Consider the following 18322-nt stretch of genomic DNA (forward strand, 5'->3'; position numbering starts at 1 on the left):
TCAGTGGTAAAGTGACCCTGGGTTCAATCTCCCAAAAAATTTAAAATAAAATATTTGTTGTACAGTTTATTTTTATTTTTATTATTATTATTTTTGCAGTGCTGGAGATTGAACCTAGGGCCTTGTGCTTACAAGGCAAGCATTCTACCAACTGAGCTATCTCCCCCGCCCTGTTGTAGGGTTTATGATTTAAGTATTTAAGCTGTCCGAATCTGCCTTCAAATGATACCTTACCATTATGGACTTCTGTTTCCCCTTCAGCCTTTGTCTTGCTGTTCTCATGTATTTTACTTCTACAAAAGGTAGTATTATCCACTCAATGTCTTATTGTTTTGCATTAGATCAATTATCTTTTATATATTTTCAAGTGGAAAAGTACATTTCACATTTATCCACATTTTTACAAATTCTGGCATTCTTCACTCCTTTGTGTAGATTCAAATTTTTGTCTGTTATTATGCTTCTTTTAGCTAAAGAACTTCCTTCAACATTTTTTTGCAGTGCAGGCCTGCTGTCAATAAATTGTTTTTGTCAAAAAAAAACACATTATTTTGTCTTAATTTTTGAAAGTTAAAAATTCTAAAGTGAGCACATCATTTTTTCCCTACATTTTGAAAAAAGTCCCTTTCTTTTCTTCTGTTCTACATTGTTTTAGACAAGACACATGCAAACACTCTATCAATCCACTGTATGCAATACATCTTTTGTTCCTTGGATCTTTTCAAATTCTTATAATTATCACTTTTTTAAAAAAAAATTGATTACAACAAACCATGCTGAAATTTTGAGTTTTTAAAATTCTATTAGGAGTTTGTTGAACTTGGATTTGTGGATTCATAATTTACATCCAATTTGGAAATTTTTTTTTGTCTTGCCCCCTACCTTCTGAAACCCTAATTATGTGTATGTTAGACATATATTAGACTAGAGATACTATTCCATGTGTCTCTGTGTCTTTTTTTCTTTTACTATTTTCTTGTTTCTCTCTTTGTATTTCATTTTGAATAGTGTCTGTTGCTAGGTCTTCAAGTTCACCAACTTTTTTATTGGGATGGGTAGGTTGTTCATTCTCTCTAGTGTATTTTTCATTTCAGGTATTTTGTTTTCCAACTCTAAGTTATATTCAGGTTTTTACACTTTCAGTCTGCTCCTGGTCATCATCCTATTTCATTTTACATATTTGAGCATAGGTATCATTTTCATTATGGATATTTTAATATCATTTTCTGTGAATTCCATCAGCTGTTTCGAGTGACTGGTTCTTCTCATGATTATAGGTTACACTTTTCTTCTTCATATCTAGTAAGTTATGATGGAATGCTAAGTGTTGTGAATTTTATGCTGTTGTTAGATTTCATTACATTTTAAAATACTGTGGTTATTTTCTTGAAGGTAGTAAGGTTTCTTTTGAATTGGCTTATTGTTTTTGAGATTTGTTTTTTAAACTCTTTTAAATTGGGTCTAGGCTAGTCTTTATTCTAGGACCAGTTTTTCTCTACTTCTAAGGGAAAGCCCTTCAATCCTCTTTTCTAAATGAGATCTTTGTACTCTGGATTAAGAATTCTAGAACAATTTCTGCCTCTCTGAACTCCAAGGACTGTTTGTTTTACAAGTCCTCAGTAATTATTCTTGCCTTGAAAGTTGTTTTTGTCTGGCCTTATGAAACATCACCTCATGTACAAACACTTTGGTATTCAGGTTAAAACCAAGGGTGCCCTGCTTAGATTTCTGGAGATTTTCTCTGTGCACCTCCATTCTTTCGGGTAATCTTCCCCATGAGTTTTAGCAGGATCTCCTGAACTTTAACTTTGATCTCTTCAACTTGAGATCATTGCAAGATTTTATTTAGCTTCTCCTGCCTACACCATAAAGAATTGCCTCTGGGAAGCAAGGGTACATGATGGTAGGTTTAATGTGAATTTTTCTACTTTAGAATTCACCATCCTCGGCAGCCTATACTCCAAGGTAGAAGAATTGTTTTCCCCCCATTGTCCAACATGATGACTATAGTCTATAGTTAATAACAATATATTATACTCCTAAAATGTCTAAAAAAGTACAGTTCTCACAATACAAAAATGATAAATGTGAGGTAAAAGATGTTAATTAGCTTGATCTAGCCCTTTCACATGAGTGCATATTTTGAAATGTCATGTTGTATATGACAAATACAAAATTTTAATTTTGTCATTTAAAAATAATTTTCCTCTATAATTTTAAGTTATTTAGACACTTAGGGCTAGAAGTTGTGGACTGTATAATATAATTCCACGTTTATTTTTCATTTTATTATCAAATCCTTTTGTGTTGATGTTGGAGGGGTATAAGTAGAAAAGTTTTACTGTGACAAATTATCAAGTTTTAAATATTTTTGTAGCTAATGTATCTCTTTGGAAATCGAGGTGGGAGTGTGAAGGTAGGAGAAAAGTGTTAGACAGGCCTGTGATTTTCAAAGGAATCATGTGTGGCCGGCGAGACCCGGGGCCCAGGGTTACACCACGTGCATCTAAAGATGGCGACTGGCAGAGAGCAAATGGCGTCCTGATTATGCCTGGAGAGAAGCAGGAAGCGTTTACAATTGGCTGTATGATAATCAGTTCAGCCGCCTAGCGCATGGACAGATATACTTTACACGTGTGCTTGAGTGAGTGATTGCTTGACCTTTAACAGGATTGGATGGACATATCTGGTTACAATTGCTTATGCATGAGACTGCTTATACATTGAAGGTGTTATTTGAATAAAGCGGAAGCTGCTTCATGAACTTCTGAAGAGTATGTATCTTTTGTCCCGCTGGTTGGGCCGTAAGAGCAAGAAGCGGTGCAAGCCGCTTGAAGCAACCCGGCCAAGAAGCGGCGGTTATCCATAATCATGTCTAAATTATCTTTTTTTTTTCCTCCATGCTGTCCCTAAATTATCTTTTTATTCACAGAATAATAATAATGTTTGGCACATAATTGGCTCTTTAAACACTGTTGGTCAATGTACAAAGGGAAAAAAGAGTAAAAGGCAAATAAAAAATATGTCTGTAGAATTCCTTTTTGTCAAATTATATAAATAAATAATTTAAGATCTTAATACATACCATCTTGTTGCTCTTTAGAAAAATGGCACCAATTTCTATTACCCTCAGCTTCAAATGCATTTGCTCATTTCCATGCAGGACTACCAACATTGTGCTAAATCATTTTTATGTCTCAAAGAACTGACGAAGACCAAATATTCAGAACCATTAATGTTTACACTATGCCAAAATTCTTGCTAGAATTAGGATCCCTAAACAAAAAATACGGCCTAAGAAGAAAAGTAACTTACACTATTATCTCAACCTGTCCATTTCTGTATTCACTATTGTCTTTAATCAGGTGTGAAAATTCTAGGTTAATACATTATTTATTAACTTACAATTAGCCTTTTAGCTTTTATAAACATGAACCATTTTTAATGGCCCTACTATTTGAAGCTATTAAAATGCCTTCAAAATTAACATTGAAATATTTTGATGGGTTTATAAAGATGTAGACAAATTAATGTGTTTTAATATCAGGTAAAAAGAGTTAAAAAGTTTTCTGAAAACAGGGCAGTCTGAATAAACTGAAAATATTTCATATAAAAAAATAGAAAAAATAATGGATAAAGATAGCAAATATCATTTTAAAATATGTAGTTATGCTCACAAGAAGGTGAAAGAAAATGACATAGGATAAAAATGTAAAGGAAACTGAAAACAACAAGTATGATTCAATTTTTCAGCTAAGAGAAGTCTTCGATGAACTAGAGACTTGGCAAGTGAGCTGTTATGGTTTGGATGTGAGGTGTCCCCCAAAAGTTCACATGTGAGACAATGCGGGAAGGTTCAAAGGAGAAATGATTGGGTTATAAGAGTCTTAACCTAATCAGTGGATCAATCCCTGGGGATTAATTGAAGTGGTAGGGTGTGACTGAAGGAGAACTGGAATTGGGGCATGGCTTTGGGGTATATATTGTGTATCTGGAGAGTAGAGACTCCCTCTGCTTCCTGATGATGTGAGCTGCTTCCCTCCACCACACTCTCCCACCATGATGTTCTGACTCACCTCCAGCCCTGAGGAATGGAGCTGGCCTTCTATGGACTAAGACATCTGAAACCAAGAGACTCAAATAAACCTTTCCTCCTCTATCATTGTGCCGGTCAGAGCATTTAGTCACAGCAGCGAAAAAGCTGACTAAAACACAATTATAAATCCATGCTGAAATAGTGTGTAAGGAACTGGGCTTACAAAAAGAAATCAAATTTTATATAAAAAGTCACAGTCAGGACTGTAGTTGGGATTGAAAAACAAAAACAAAAACAAAAATCTCTTATAAATTCATAATCATGAGCTTTATCATACAAGTTTTAGGATTGAACTTTCATCATCTCCATAATCTAGGAACTACATACCGAAAAATTAACATAGATATTGGTACTAGATTAGTTATAATCCTCGTGTATCCCAAATGTGATCATATAAGATTCCCTTCACCAAGTTCCAGAAAGATACGCTCACCATCTAAAACTGTAAAATAGAAAATTTCACCAAAAACAATTCGACAGGGAAGAAAAGATATGATTAGACCCTATATCCAAGAATAGGATTATTAGGTACAGACTATAAAATAAGTACACTGAAATGGTTAAAGTTATAAAAACTAAACACAAAAGAATATAAGAATGGTGTAAGTTACTATGACAATTACCAGACAAATTTTTTAAGTGAATTTTTAGAAATGAATAGATGGTTATTGTAATTTTATAATTTTATTTTATATATTTTTTTCCTCTCTGTTTTTGTTGTTTTGTTCTTTTGCAGTACTAGGCATTGAACCTAGAATTCTATGCCTGCTAAATATTGGATCCATCATTAAGCTATGGCCCCAGCCTCTTAGAATTTTAAAATTATTAAACAGATTAAAAGATTATGTAAAGAAAGAAGGAGAATTAGCGAATTGGTAGATTGTTCTGAGGAAGCTATCCTGAAACCAACACAATGAGAAAAAAAATGAAAGAAAAATGAACAGACATGGTGGATAGGATGAGAAAGTTCAACATGTGTATAACTAATATTTCACGCAAGGATATTAGAGAGAATAGTATAGAAGAAAATTTTCTAATTGATATAGCATAAAGGTTTCTAGAATTTAAAGAAGAATTCGAGATTCACTAAGTCAAAACAAGTAATTATCAAAATAATAAAACTACACACTTATAGTACTAAATATCAGAAACAGAAAAGATGTTAAGCAGTGAGATACAACAAACAAAACAGCATCGATAGTAATGAGAAGAAGTAGAATAACATATCTAGAATGTTCAGAAAAAATAGCTTGGAAGCTAGGTTTTTATACTCAGATGAACTATCATTCAACTGTGAGATCAAAGTTAAGGGCTATTAAGAATAAAATTTGAGGAATTTGACAAGGGTTGCTGAATGATTATTAAGGGAAGTTCTTCATGGAGGATAACATTAATTTTAGAAGGAAATGAGATGCCAAATAAAGAACTTTTTATGTATTGCTAAACCTTAAAAACAAGGGACTAAATATATAAGACAATAACAAATATGACTAATTTGTAGCTATACAAAGAAGGTAATATGAAAGTATAGGACAATATCAGTACATAAGATGGGCAGTAGATCAACAGTTAAATCATTTATAACTAAATAAACAAATTTGCTTAGATGAAGAAAAAACAGTAATTTTCAAAAATACTTAATTTTTTTTTTTCTTTTTGGTTTACCTGAAGTAAATTCACTCTTTTTGCTGTATAGTTCCGAGTTTTTTTTTTTTTTTTTTTTGCAGTGCTGGGGATTGAACCCAGGGCCTCATGCTTGAGAGACAAGCACTCTACCAACCAAGCTATCTCCCCAGCCCTGGTTCTGAGCTTTAACAAGTGCATATAATTACATTAGCATCAAGACACAGGAATTTGCATTATCCAAAATATTTCATTGTTTTCCTTTTTTGTTGTAGCCAGTCCTCCCCCCTCATTCTTAACACTGGCAACCACTCATCTGTTCACCCTCTCTATTGTCTTTTCCAGACTGACATATTAATGCAACCAAATAGAATGTACACTTCTGAACATAGTTTATGTTACTTAACATGAGCAAATTAAGCCACATTGTTGTGTACATTAATATTTCAATATTTTTTTTATTCCTGAGTAATTGTCTTTGTATGATTAGTTGAACATCCAGTCATCTTAGAGTTGGCATCTGTAGATTATCTTTTCCCTTAAAAACTTGTCAGATTTTTCTGGTACTTTCTATACATTTGCATTTTCTTACAGGAATGTGGAATATTGCATGGAGAGATTCTGGGTCCTGTTAAAATCCTGTAGACAGCAATCAGTCAACACACACACACACACTGAACGCTCCATCAGGCTATGGTTGCATTTTTGGGTCAGTTGCAAAACTTTGCAATGCTGTGTTGTGCCAGTCTGGGAATATTTCCTTTATGAATTCTGCAGTAACACTTTCTCTTTTTCTCTCCCTTCCTTCTATCTCATCCCCCACACCACTTACGTTTGTCAACTTTTAGAATTATCATTGCTATATTGATTTCATAAATGAAGTCAGATGCTATAATGGTCAATTTTATGTGTCAACTTGACTAGGATATGGTGCCTGTGCATTTGATCCAATACCAACCCAGATGGTACTTTATATATAGATATGATTAATCTTTAAGTCAGTAGTAGACTTTGAGTAAATGAGATTATCTTTCATAAAGTGGGTGGGCCTTATTCAATCAGTTGAAGGACTTAAGAGGAAAAAGACTGACTTCTCCAAAGATGAAATTCTGCCTCCAGACTGAGATAACAACTCTTCTCCAAGAATGGAGTCTGCTGGCCTGCCCTGCAAATTCAGGCTGTCAGTCCCTACTATTGTGAGAAAATTTCTTAAAATAAATCTCTGGTTCTTATTCTATGTAAGGCATTTATTTGATACTAAATTGATATTTATTAAATAGATTCCCTTCTCTATTCTTCAATTCCTAGACTCATTCAGTACAGATACTTTCAACATAAGATGAATTTCAATCCTAATGTCAAAGTCCTAATGTCATTGGTACATAGTTAAAAACAATGAACATGTGGAACAGTTATTTTAACCTTGTTTTCCCATATTAATAAAGTCTATGTGAATTGGTTATATACCAGTTTACTAGTATGCTGGCTTTTTTTGTTTGTTTGTTTTTCCATTTTCCCAGTAAATTTCTGAGTAAAATAATCTGCTTCTCAAAAGGAAGGATTTTTCCTCCCCTTGTAGTAAGTTTTTGGAGAATTTCCAGTCAGTGGACATCAACTGAAATTTCAAAAGCTTATTTAGAACCAGGTGTAGTGCCACACACCTGTAATCCCAGCAGCTCGGGAGGCTTAGGCAGGAGGATCTTGAGCTCAAAGCCAGCCTCAGCAAAAGCGAGGCACTAAGCCACTCAGTAAGACCCTGTCTCTAAATTTAAAAATACAAAATAGGGCTGGGGATATGGCTCAGTTGTCAAGTGTTCCTGAGTTCAATTCCCAGTACCCCGCCCCCACAATAAATTTAAAAATAAATAAATAAAAATAAAAACAAAATGGGCTAAGGGTGGAGTTCAGTGGTGGAGCAGCTCTGTGTTCCATCCCTACTATCCTCTCCACAAAGTCCATTTAGAAAAGTGATCCTACAGATGTGCAATGTTAATCACCACTTGCCATTTCCTTTCATATGCAAACAATGAGCACAAAGGCCTAAAATTTGGGGATACGTAGTGCTTGTCTGACCAAGAGAGTCCTTTAGCACAAGAGGCAATATTTATATATTCAGTACAACATTTGGACAAAGGTTTGGCAAACACATCATACATGCCAGGAACTATACTACACACAAAATATAAAAATCATTCTACTTTTGAAACACATGTGATCTACCAAGGGAAGACATGAATGAGTGAAGAGATCATTTCAACAGAAGGTAGTGACTTTGACAGAAGCACAGTTAATTTATTGCCTCTCTTCCAAATCTATCCTTCATTGTTTGCTTGCGATAATGAAACATTTGTTGTTTACCAACTGGCAGGGTGTTAGGCGCTGTCAGTAGAGGGCGCTGGAGGGACACATAGGAGGAAGGGCTATCTCTCTTCCTGGTTCCAGTGTGCCTTCCAGCATACTTGCTTCTGCAATGCTGGGCTGGCCAGCAGGTTACCCAGAGGGACTCACCCCAGGGAATTTCAGAAGCATTGCTCACCTTGAGGTGAGATCCAGAAGTGCCCCAGGTGGCTTTCCAGGAGTGAGTGCAACAACTCTTCTCAAGACCATTTCCTGTGGGTTCTGCTGTCCTCTAAACTGGCCCTCCAGAGTGGAGTTCAGGGGCATTTTATTCCTCCGGTATCAGCTTCTGAATGACCTCTGCAGTCTTCCTAGCTGCCTTTGCATCTTCAAATTCAGTGGCATATCCCCATGGGTAGATTCTGGGGAGCTCTGTGGGTGTCCAGAGAGTTAAATGAAACCTCTAGCACAGGTGACTTCCTGGTGGTTTTCTGGTGAGTCCAGCCAGTATCCAGCCAGCTTCCCAGTCAGTTCAACAGCAGCCCCTGCAGGCAGCTTCCCAGAAAATCTCAGCAGCACCCTACCTGGCAGTATCCTCAGTCCACTGGCACCTCTGCAGGAGGCTTCCAGCTTGTGGGTCTCAGCCCAGAGTTCATGCTGCCCGTCTTGGCACACTGATTATAGACCAGCTCTGGCCTGGGCAACCTGTGAACTTTTCCACCAACCTGTGGGCCATTACCACTCCAAGAGCTCTGAGTCCTTGTCATAGCAAGGGCCTCCTTCAATGAGTGCCTTCCTTCAGCCTTCAGAAATTCTTCAGAGTTCTCTTTTATGCCTTATTTGTTTTGCTATAAATAGTTAATTATTTACACCAAGCCCTCTCTTTCCAAATTATTATGGAGTTTCTGTCTCCTTATTGGATCCTGACTGATTATCTTAATAAATATTATCTTAACTCTAGATTTATCTTAAATTAATGATACATAGAGTACTATTTATATGTAGTATGCCATCCCAAAAAGCCTATATTTACGTTTTTCTGCCTTACTTAATAATGTATATTACACTTCAACTAATCACAGATTTTTCTAATCTTCCCCCCATAGAAACTATTAATAATCTTCCTTTTATCTAAAAAATGTATTTGAAAGACCCATTCTCATATTACCTAAAGATGAATGTTTAATAATAGAGTATATTATACTGGAGAAAATTATTTTCCCAGTTAAGAATGAAAGTGCATTATAAATATTATCCCAAAGTTCAATAATCCATGCATCTTGGGGAGCAAGTTTGTGAAAAATGGGGTATCATTCTGTAGATGCTTCACTTCACCACTTCACAGACACAGAAATTTCAAAGCTGAACTTTCATGTGGAGGCACATTGGCCTGCAGGAGTTTAATAGCCAGGTAAATGTGACTAAATTTTTTATAAAACAATATTGATCATGGAAGAGTATCTTACAACTTCTGGGAGCAAGTAGTCACAGACTTTAAGGGGATATTATCCCTATTCCTTTCCTAAGGAATTGCAAATAGAGGTCTGAGTCGAATTATTCCAGAGTTCAGAAATGTGGCAATACTCTACTGAGATTGTACTATGGGAAACATGTAAGTAGGACAAAAAAATGAACCCAGGTCTTGCCTTTCAGTAGTTTATAATCCACTGTGGAATGAATATGAGTATATATTTAGGGCAAAGTGAATGAATGATACATCAAGGCCCCCTGCTGTGTGGACAGCCAGGGCAGCTTCTTTGCTGGGCCACACTTCCCACCTGCTGCTCCCCACCAAGAACAGTATTTTAGTCAGCTTTTTCACTGCTGTGACTAAAGGATCTGATCAGAACAATTATAGAGGAGAAAAAGTTTATTTGAGGGTTCACTGTTTCAGAAGTCTTAGTCCAAAGAAGGCTGGCTCCATTCCTTGAGGCTGAACATCGCGGCGGGAGAGTGTGGCAGAGGGAAGCCATGCACATGGTAATCAGGAAGTAGAGAGACTCCACTCGCCAGTTACCAATATATACCTCATAGCCACACCCCAATTCCCACCTCCTCCAGCCACACCCTACGACTTCAGTTAATTCCATCTGGGGATTAAGTCACGGATTGGGTTAAGACTCTTACAACCCAATCGTTTCTCTGAACCTTCTTGTATTGTTTCACATGTGAGCTTTTGGGGGACACCTCACGTCCAAATCCTAACAGAAAACAGCAACGAAACTAAGGTAGCCCATTTCTAGAAAGAGCCAGACTCCTCTGAAAAGACTGTCTTAAGGATTCACCACCAGCCTTCCTGAACATTCTTGAGAACTGGACTGTACCCAGCTAAGTTTGTTCCTTCCTTCCAATCTCCCTCCCACTTTCTCTCCCTCCCTTGAAGTTATACGTGCATGGTCTGATGGCTCCTCCAGGCTCTTCCGTTCCATTTCCTCTTACAGACATTACTAGTAAAAATTTGTTGTAGTTTAATCCCATCTTGGCTACTCCAATTCTTGGAGAACCCAGACTTACACACAGAGGTACAAGCCACATGTATGAAGATAAGAAATATTAGAGCTGAGGATGTAGCTAAGTGGTAGAGTGATTGCCTGACATATGTGAGGCCATGGGTATGATCCTCAGCACAACAAAAAAGAAGAAGTATTAATTTTGAAAATCTATCTTAGAGAAAATTTCTTTTAATCCAGATCTTGGAGGGAAAATTGGATTTGGTAGAAAATCCAAAATGATATGGTAGAGCAAAAGTACAAAGACAGAAGGGGCCGAGAAGGTTCTCAAATGCTTTGCTCTTAAGAAATTGAGCTTATTCTTCAGTTTTTTGTTTTGTTTTTTTTGCAGTACTGGGGATTCAGCCTGGGGCCTTGCATATGCTAGGCAAAAGCTCTACCATTAAGCCGCATCCCCAACTCTTATTTAAGCATTTTGAAAGGAAAGGGAAACAAAACAAAACAAAACTCTTATCTCAAACAAGGAAGACTTTTTTGGCTGCAAGCAGAAAACCTAATTTTTGTGGCTTTAAACAGATTTACTGACTCAAACCAAGTGGTAAGGTAGGCATCTGGGTGGGCAGATCAATTCGGTGATACCACCAAACCTCTAGCCTTTCATCTTTGTTCTTTACTTTGTACAGTGTTGACATAAGGTTGATCTTTTCAGGGTGTTAATATGGTTCACAGTAGTTAGGGGTGATAACTTCCTTATTTAAATGTTAGACATTTAGTGATTCTCAAGCGAAAAGAAGGTTCCTGAAGCCTGTTGTGAACTTGCCAGGCCTCTTCATCAATTACAATTAAGTCACATGATCATTCCTTAACCAATGACTGGCAAGAGCATGGTGTTGCCATCACATCAGGCAACTTGTCCTTGAGCAAATGGACTATTTGGGGGACATGGAAGATAAAGACTCATAACCGGGGATCTGTTAAGGGAAATTGGAAGAGCTCTGTAAAGGCAACCAAGAGTGTTCACTGCATTGGTAAAAGAATTTTTAGGAAGATACTTTGGGGGGTTGTTAGGAGAAATGGATTGCTGAGTAAGAGACAAAAACGGGGCGTCAAAAACAAAAAACAGGGTGACCAGTTGAACAGCTAAGCCGCCGTCATAAGAAGTGACCAAGTAGTGACAATGGCACAAATGAAAGAAACTTCAATTATTAAAAAAACTGAGTGGGGGAGGGGAAGAGAATCAGAAGAGTGATGTTGGGGAATTCAAAAGAAGAAAGAATTTTATAGAGGAGGTGAGGGACTATGTGGCAGAGAGTTTTAGCCTAGACTTTGGGGTAAAATTCGAATTGGCCCCTACCTTCAGTTTTAACTAGTTGTATAGCTTCAGGGAAGGCACTCATGAGGATTGACTCTGTAGTCTATACTAAGCACTGATGAACTCTAGCACCAAACAACACACAATCCACACACTGCTCCTCCTGTTGGTGGTATCCCCTTGGGCTCTCCAAGCTTCGGCTGTAGGATCAAATAATAATATTCTCTCCTTATCTATCCATTACCGATTATTGTCGTGTGTCCCTGTTTTGTTCTGACACTAGCAAACATTAAATACTGTAAGTTAAAAATGTTAAACTGTGATAAATACTACTACAAGATGCTTCTCGTGCTAATTAAATATGATGTTTGTAAAGAATCTAGCTGTGCCAGGCAGAGAAGGTGCAAATAAGTGATAGCTATGATTTGGTCATCAAAACTGGGAAATTCTTGGCTTTGGTAATGAGGACACCATGGGCAACCTTTGAGCACCAGATTCCCAGGATAAAAAGAACAGGAAAAAAAAATTCTGGGAGATGAATGAGATTCAGTGAGAAACTAATGCTATAAAACTAAATGAGTGAGCGTTAGGGCACATGGCAGGGGCAGTTAGTTGCGTCGCTACTTCTCTACCTACAGTCTCCTTTCCACCTATGAAATCTTTGACTGTGGTGATACAGAAAAGGTTCTTTTTCCTTGTAGAGTCACTTCCTCTGGGAAATGTCTCTAGATTAACTCCACCAATTTTCCAAGTGGTTATTCCAAGAGTCTTCTTTCCCTTCCGTGCTTCCTTCATCTAATCGGAAAGCATGTGAAAACGGGAAATTGGGCTGATGTACACACTTGTATAAAAGCAAACAGTCTGCGTTGTTTCCACCATTTAGGTGTTCACAGCTGCTGGTAGGCAGGGCATAATTCACAAGTCAATGCAGAAAGTGTAGTGATAGAAGCAGGCCCTAGAGAGGCCCTGGGGCTGGGGAATCTGGAAGGTCCCTGAACTCAGGAGGTGTGCAGGTGGCACCTAAATCTTAATGGGAGGGCATAAGGATCCAGAAAAAGGGTGGGGGACTATTTACTGCCCCAAGGGACTGAATCAGTGGGCCAAAGAGACACCTGGTAAGAAAGTAAGACATACCCAACTCACTCACATTTTTCCAGTGGACTTTCACGGTAAGCTTTCAAGCTGTTTCAGGATCCCTTTCAGCTATGAAAGCCTCTTAGAGTCACCATCCATAGTTTTGGCAGAGATGGTTGGCTAGATGTTTTTTAAAAATGAAATGTCGTGTGCAAATTGTGGAGAGTCAGTGTTGTTGGTTTTGTTAGTAGCTCTGAATTAGATCCAGTTTGGTGAGTATCAAGTGAGGGGGATTGAAAAAGAGGAGGAAAAGGGCCACAATAAAAACATTAAGCTCCAAATAGTATTGAAAATTCAATTTGCTTATGTATTGCATATACAGCAAAAACAGTGTATTCCTATTTTTAAGCACTGGAGCAGCCCAAAATAGAAAGCCGAGAAGGTCAAGAGTCTGAATATGGATGCATATCAAATTCAAGAACCTCAGCTTTCCTGTTAAGTGCCATTTACAGATTACCTAGCAAACCCACAATTCATTCTCACACAAACATTAACGGATTACTTGCCATTTACTAAATCTAGAGAAAAGATTTGGAAATCATGAATTAGCCAGATAGTCTCAGCTTAAATTGAACTGCCGTGTGGAAGATTTAAGTTTTTAAAATGTACGTGTTATAACATAGCTAACATTTAAATTTCAAAAATTGCACACTTTTATAAAATATGTTTTAAGAAAGTGACCTAGGTGCATATTACACTCGGCTTGAGAATAATTAATCTGTGGCACATTGCCTAAACCTCCAAATTTAGGCAATTCCATACCTAATCTTTGATTGACAGTGATTTGTTAGCATTAAATCCTTTCACTGCGTACAACACATACTTGACCCCAGAAGCAACTTCATTGTGCGCGGAGAGAGTTAAAGACTAAAAGCTATTGATCGCTTCCAGAACATCTCTGTCAACCTGTCAAAAAACAAAAACAAAAACATTGTTAAGTGCAGAAGGATGCATCCATCCACTCGCACCCCTAACCCCATTTTGCAGGGGAGGGGAAGGGAGGAGGTCATCTCCATGTTTAAAATTACCTCCATTGAATCTCCCCTCTGCCCACTTCTCCATTGTCCCTTTTTCGCATCTAGAGAAGTCAACAGTTGAAAGGCCCTGGTGAGACAGCTGGAAAGTCGAGCATGCTCAGTAGTAGCAGGGGTCGCTCTCTTGAGCACACAGCCAGCTTTGGTTCACACACATCTGCTAGCAAGAGCCTCGAGGAAGCAGCGGGGCTTGGGCCGCAGCTCCAGCTTGTTCCTGGAAAGCTGATCTCTGCTCAATAACGTGCGGCTTTCGGGTTTTCAGCTGCAGCCGCGCAGCAGCGGGGTCCCTGGGAGTCTTCCAGCTGAAGTCCGTCTGCAGACTCGGCGCTCGTGCCGGTCCTCCTCCTCCACCCGCTCCTGCTCCTCGTGCCCAGGCTTCAGCCTGGTCTTTATAAGCAGCTGCTGGATGATTGAGCAGAAATGACAGGATCCGGATCGTGGTTAACCGTGAAGGGCGCGCGAGAGCCACAGAGAGGAGGTGTGTCGCGACAGAGCTCCGATTACCTTTCCCCTACTTCTTGTGACTCTGGCGTTCGCTGCTCTTGCTCTGGGAAAGATGGTTACAGTACTAACAAAGCTGGGACACTGCTTTCACCGGAGGTAAGAAGAGCATCTTTCCACGCTTTTCTATTTTCAACGCATTGATTAGCTTTGAAACCTACAACTGGGCAAAGTCAACTACGGCCTTTATTCTCACACGACTAGTTAATTCTTAACGAAGACTGGGAAAATGGACTTTTTAATGTGACTTTAAAAAAATCCCTTCTGGTGGACCTTAAAGACAAGCAGTAATGTTCTTTTAAGTCACCGTCATTCTAAACTCTGAAATTTACCTACTTGGTAGAATTTTGCGGCGAATCTTCCATTTAAGTTTCTCATTTGCAAGATGAGGTTAAGGTAACTGAAAAAAAAAAAATTTTTTTTTTTTGAGAAAGATTCCTGCCATATTTAAGGGAAAGGAACTTCATGCAGTATAGGTGAACTGATATCACAGTCTGTTTCCAGACAATTACCATTTCACTTGCTGCCGAAAAAGCTGCAACATTATACTAAGATCCAACATTAACCTTGATCCACATTGAACTTAAGCAGATAACTAATGTGAACATTTCCTCTAGTTAACTTATTTATTAAAAACAAGCTAAGCAAAAAGTTTCAAGGTTTACTCTTGAGAAATAATAGGAGCCCATATATTTAAAACAAAATAAAAGAACTAGCACTCATTCTTTGAGTGTTAAGCAGGTCAGCATCTCCATAGAGGCAATTGTTCAAAAGAAAACATTTTCAAACTATAGTTTTGTTTGTATTTTTGGTGGAAATCGTGGCATCAAATCTCTAGATGGTCCTTCATATAAAGGGGGGAAAAATCAGGAGAGGCAGTATAAAGAACTTAAGAAAATTTGAGTGAACTTATCTAATTATGGACTACCAAAGAAAAACTACCCAAATTGTCCAATAGTAATAAGTACAGTTTCCACTGCTATCAATTGAAAGCATTAAAAGAAAGGAGTACCTTTTCAAAGAAATAAGGTAATAGTAGGTTTATGAGTATTGCCTAACCTTCAACAATTATGATCAATGGGACAGAAAAATGTTTTTTCAACAGTTTCATATTAGGCTTTTTTATTTCTTGCTTAAAAAAAGAACTTATTACTAACTTGTATAAAATAGTAAATATTATTTGTCTGAGATTGTAAAAATTTTTTCCTTATCAAAAGTAAAAATATAAACCATGCAGTGATAAAGAGGAAGAAAAGACAGGGATATATTTGATTTTGAGTGGTAAATATTTGAGGAAAAAGTTGGACTTTCTGGACAGATGAGTACTTTTAAAGTCTTTTTAAAATCATAATTTGGCATTTATGACACTCTCTTGTGGGCCTATTTAACCACGAACGAGTGACAATATCGTTTTAGGCAAAATGTAATATAGGTTCAAAATCTATTACTGAATCCACTCACTTTAGTATTTGCAGATTTCTGTGGCAGATCTATGATGTCAGAAACATATGACTGATATGTGACATTAAGATAGGTGGGCAAAGCAAGGGAGGCTTGTCCCAGCTCTGAACAGGACCACTTAAAGATAATGATTGTAACCAGTCAACAAAGTCTAACAGAACTAGATAAAAGAGACAAAAGGTACCAATTTTAAAGCACTGCCCCTTGCAAGATAGGGTGAAGGATCAAATTAATACAGAGCTAAAAATTCCTATTTGTAAGTTTGTTTATAGGGACTGGGATCCACTTACATTCAGCCAATAAGTTGGGTTCTACAAAAGGGATAAAGTTTGGTAAAGTTTGATAACTTACCTGGAAGCTTGGAGAACTCCTTTCCTACCTGCCTCTTTTGCTTGTAAATATCCAAGCTCTCTTATTAGCAGCATCCCAACTTCTGAGCTCTCAGCTCACCTAGGGCCAGACGAAAGCTGCCTGGGGACTCGGTTAATAGATCAATCTTTTATTCTTTACCTGTTCACACCTGTAAGGCTTCCATATTCTGGTGTCCCTCTGTGGAATTTACACAAGAAGTACCCCTTTCAGAAGCTCCCAAAGACCCAGGATTTTACTGAGGAAAAGTTGTCTCCTAGCCTCTTGCTTCAGCTGTTCTTGGTCTCTTTCTGTGAAATGTTTCCATCATATTCTAGGGAAAGGAACTTCATGTGTTATAAGTAAACAGATAATTGATAGCCATTTCTAGATGATTGTCATTTCTCTTACAGTTGAAGGAGAATAATCAGTAATATTCAAAACCAACCTTTGCAAGTCTTTGTAAGTCCCTTATGAGCAGTGACCATTTCTAGTCTTGTTAGATGTAACATGTGTTCAAACGTTAGGTACCACAATTGCCTGGATTATCTCTATCAGATGGAAGAAAAAAAAATCGGGAAAAAATTTATTTCCACATTTGAATATTGAGGAAGGGCAGACTAGTCTGTTCCTTCCTCTCCTGCTCTTCTCCCTCAATTATGATACACACCAAGGAGTAAAACTATTCCAGTGGAAATCTTTGTGTTTCCTGTTTTAAGGGGTGAAAGTAGGGGACATCTTATTTTCCTCCACTACTGTGTCCTACCTAGCCTCACTACCCACGTTATGGTATCTTTTATATCACGGAAAATGAATGTATTCTTAAGTTATTAATCTGTGAAGGAAATATAATGAATTTCACTTTCAACAGTCCAGTAGGACCAGAACTTTAGTCCTACTATGTGTACGAATATATTCTTTTTCCTTCAGTAAATAAGATCTTAGGAGTGCCTATTTATTTCTGAGATGGGCTCAATTAGTCTTTGGGATTAAAATGAGCAAAGTTCAGCTGTAGTTTGTTCATTCTCATAACCTGGACCAGGATACCTCACAAGTACTTTCAATAAAAGATCACAAGATCAAAATTATCTTAATAATGAAATATGTAACTTTCTCTATTTCGCATCAGATTTGTCATAGTTCTAAAAAGAACTAATTGGTTATTTTTTTATTGGATGCAAGTTTTTTGTCCTAGTCACCAATTGGTTTTGATTTGAGGAGTGAATTTTCCATTAGATGGATCCTAGCTTTGGTTTTAGCAATTTAATGAAAGGATAATTGCATTTGAATAAAACTAGAAATACTCAAACATTAACCGGAAGCTGGACAAGAAGCCAGAAATACCAAATTAGTTCTAGGATTGGTACATTAATGCCTCACATTTGTTGAGGATTCAGTTTCATCTTTAAGGGCATCATCAGCTTTTAGCCGGCAACTTTCAGATTGTCACTGCTAGCAATGTAATTTAGAATACAGACAGACAGGTTGGGGAAAACCTGGTATTGTTTCTCTGTGATGTTGTTTAGACCAAATAGTTCAGCAACAGAACACAAGGGTAGGCCATAGCTGGTATCTTTTCAAGTATGCAAGTCTATTTGGAATCTGAATATTTGCATTTCTTGATGCTGTAAAGAGCTGACTGAGAAATGTCATAAAGTATGACTTTAGATAGGGTACTTGGAAAGCCTTCTGAAGAGATGTGTGATCCTAACTTGGAACTGAGTTGAAGTCTGGGGACACATTCCTGGTTTCTTGGTTTGTTCTAAAGATGAATATTAAAGTGTGGCAAGAATGGAGTACGAGTTTTTGTGGAGGGAATGAGAGAGGCAGGAGGTGTGGACCAGAGTATGGGGGAGGTGAGAGATGGGAGAGAAGTTCAGAAAGATAGACAAGGGCTCTAGAGATTTTTTATTTTTTATTTATTTTTTTGGTGGGTAGGATAACTGGGTATTGAACCCAGTGTTGGTCTACCTTTGGACAACATCTTTAAAAAAAATTTTTTTTTAAATTTTGAGACAGGGTCTCA

At 37.5% G+C, this 18322-nt stretch overlaps 2 long non-coding RNA genes across 2 annotated transcripts in view; both read right to left on the bottom strand.

Annotated features, from left to right (window-relative positions):
- Positions 1–13236: 13236 nt before the first annotated feature.
- LOC306666239 lies at positions 13237–14544 on the bottom strand. Its single transcript, XR_013765242.1, has 2 exons — positions 13981–14544; positions 13237–13858 (listed from the first exon to the last, which is right to left on the bottom strand). It is a non-coding gene; the product is annotated as an uncharacterized lncRNA (long non-coding RNA).
- Positions 14545–14592: 48 nt separating this feature from the next.
- Positions 14593–18322, bottom strand: part of LOC306666241 — a 44516-nt gene continuing 40786 nt past the window's right edge. The window contains exon 3 of the long non-coding RNA XR_013765245.1: positions 14593–16398. This is a non-coding gene — a long non-coding RNA (uncharacterized lncRNA). The remainder of the gene's footprint in view (positions 16399–18322) is intronic.

This window comes from Sciurus vulgaris (genome assembly GCF_902686455.1).
Source record: "Sciurus vulgaris genome assembly, chromosome: 7".
NCBI lineage: Eukaryota > Metazoa > Chordata > Mammalia > Rodentia > Sciuridae > Sciurus > Sciurus vulgaris.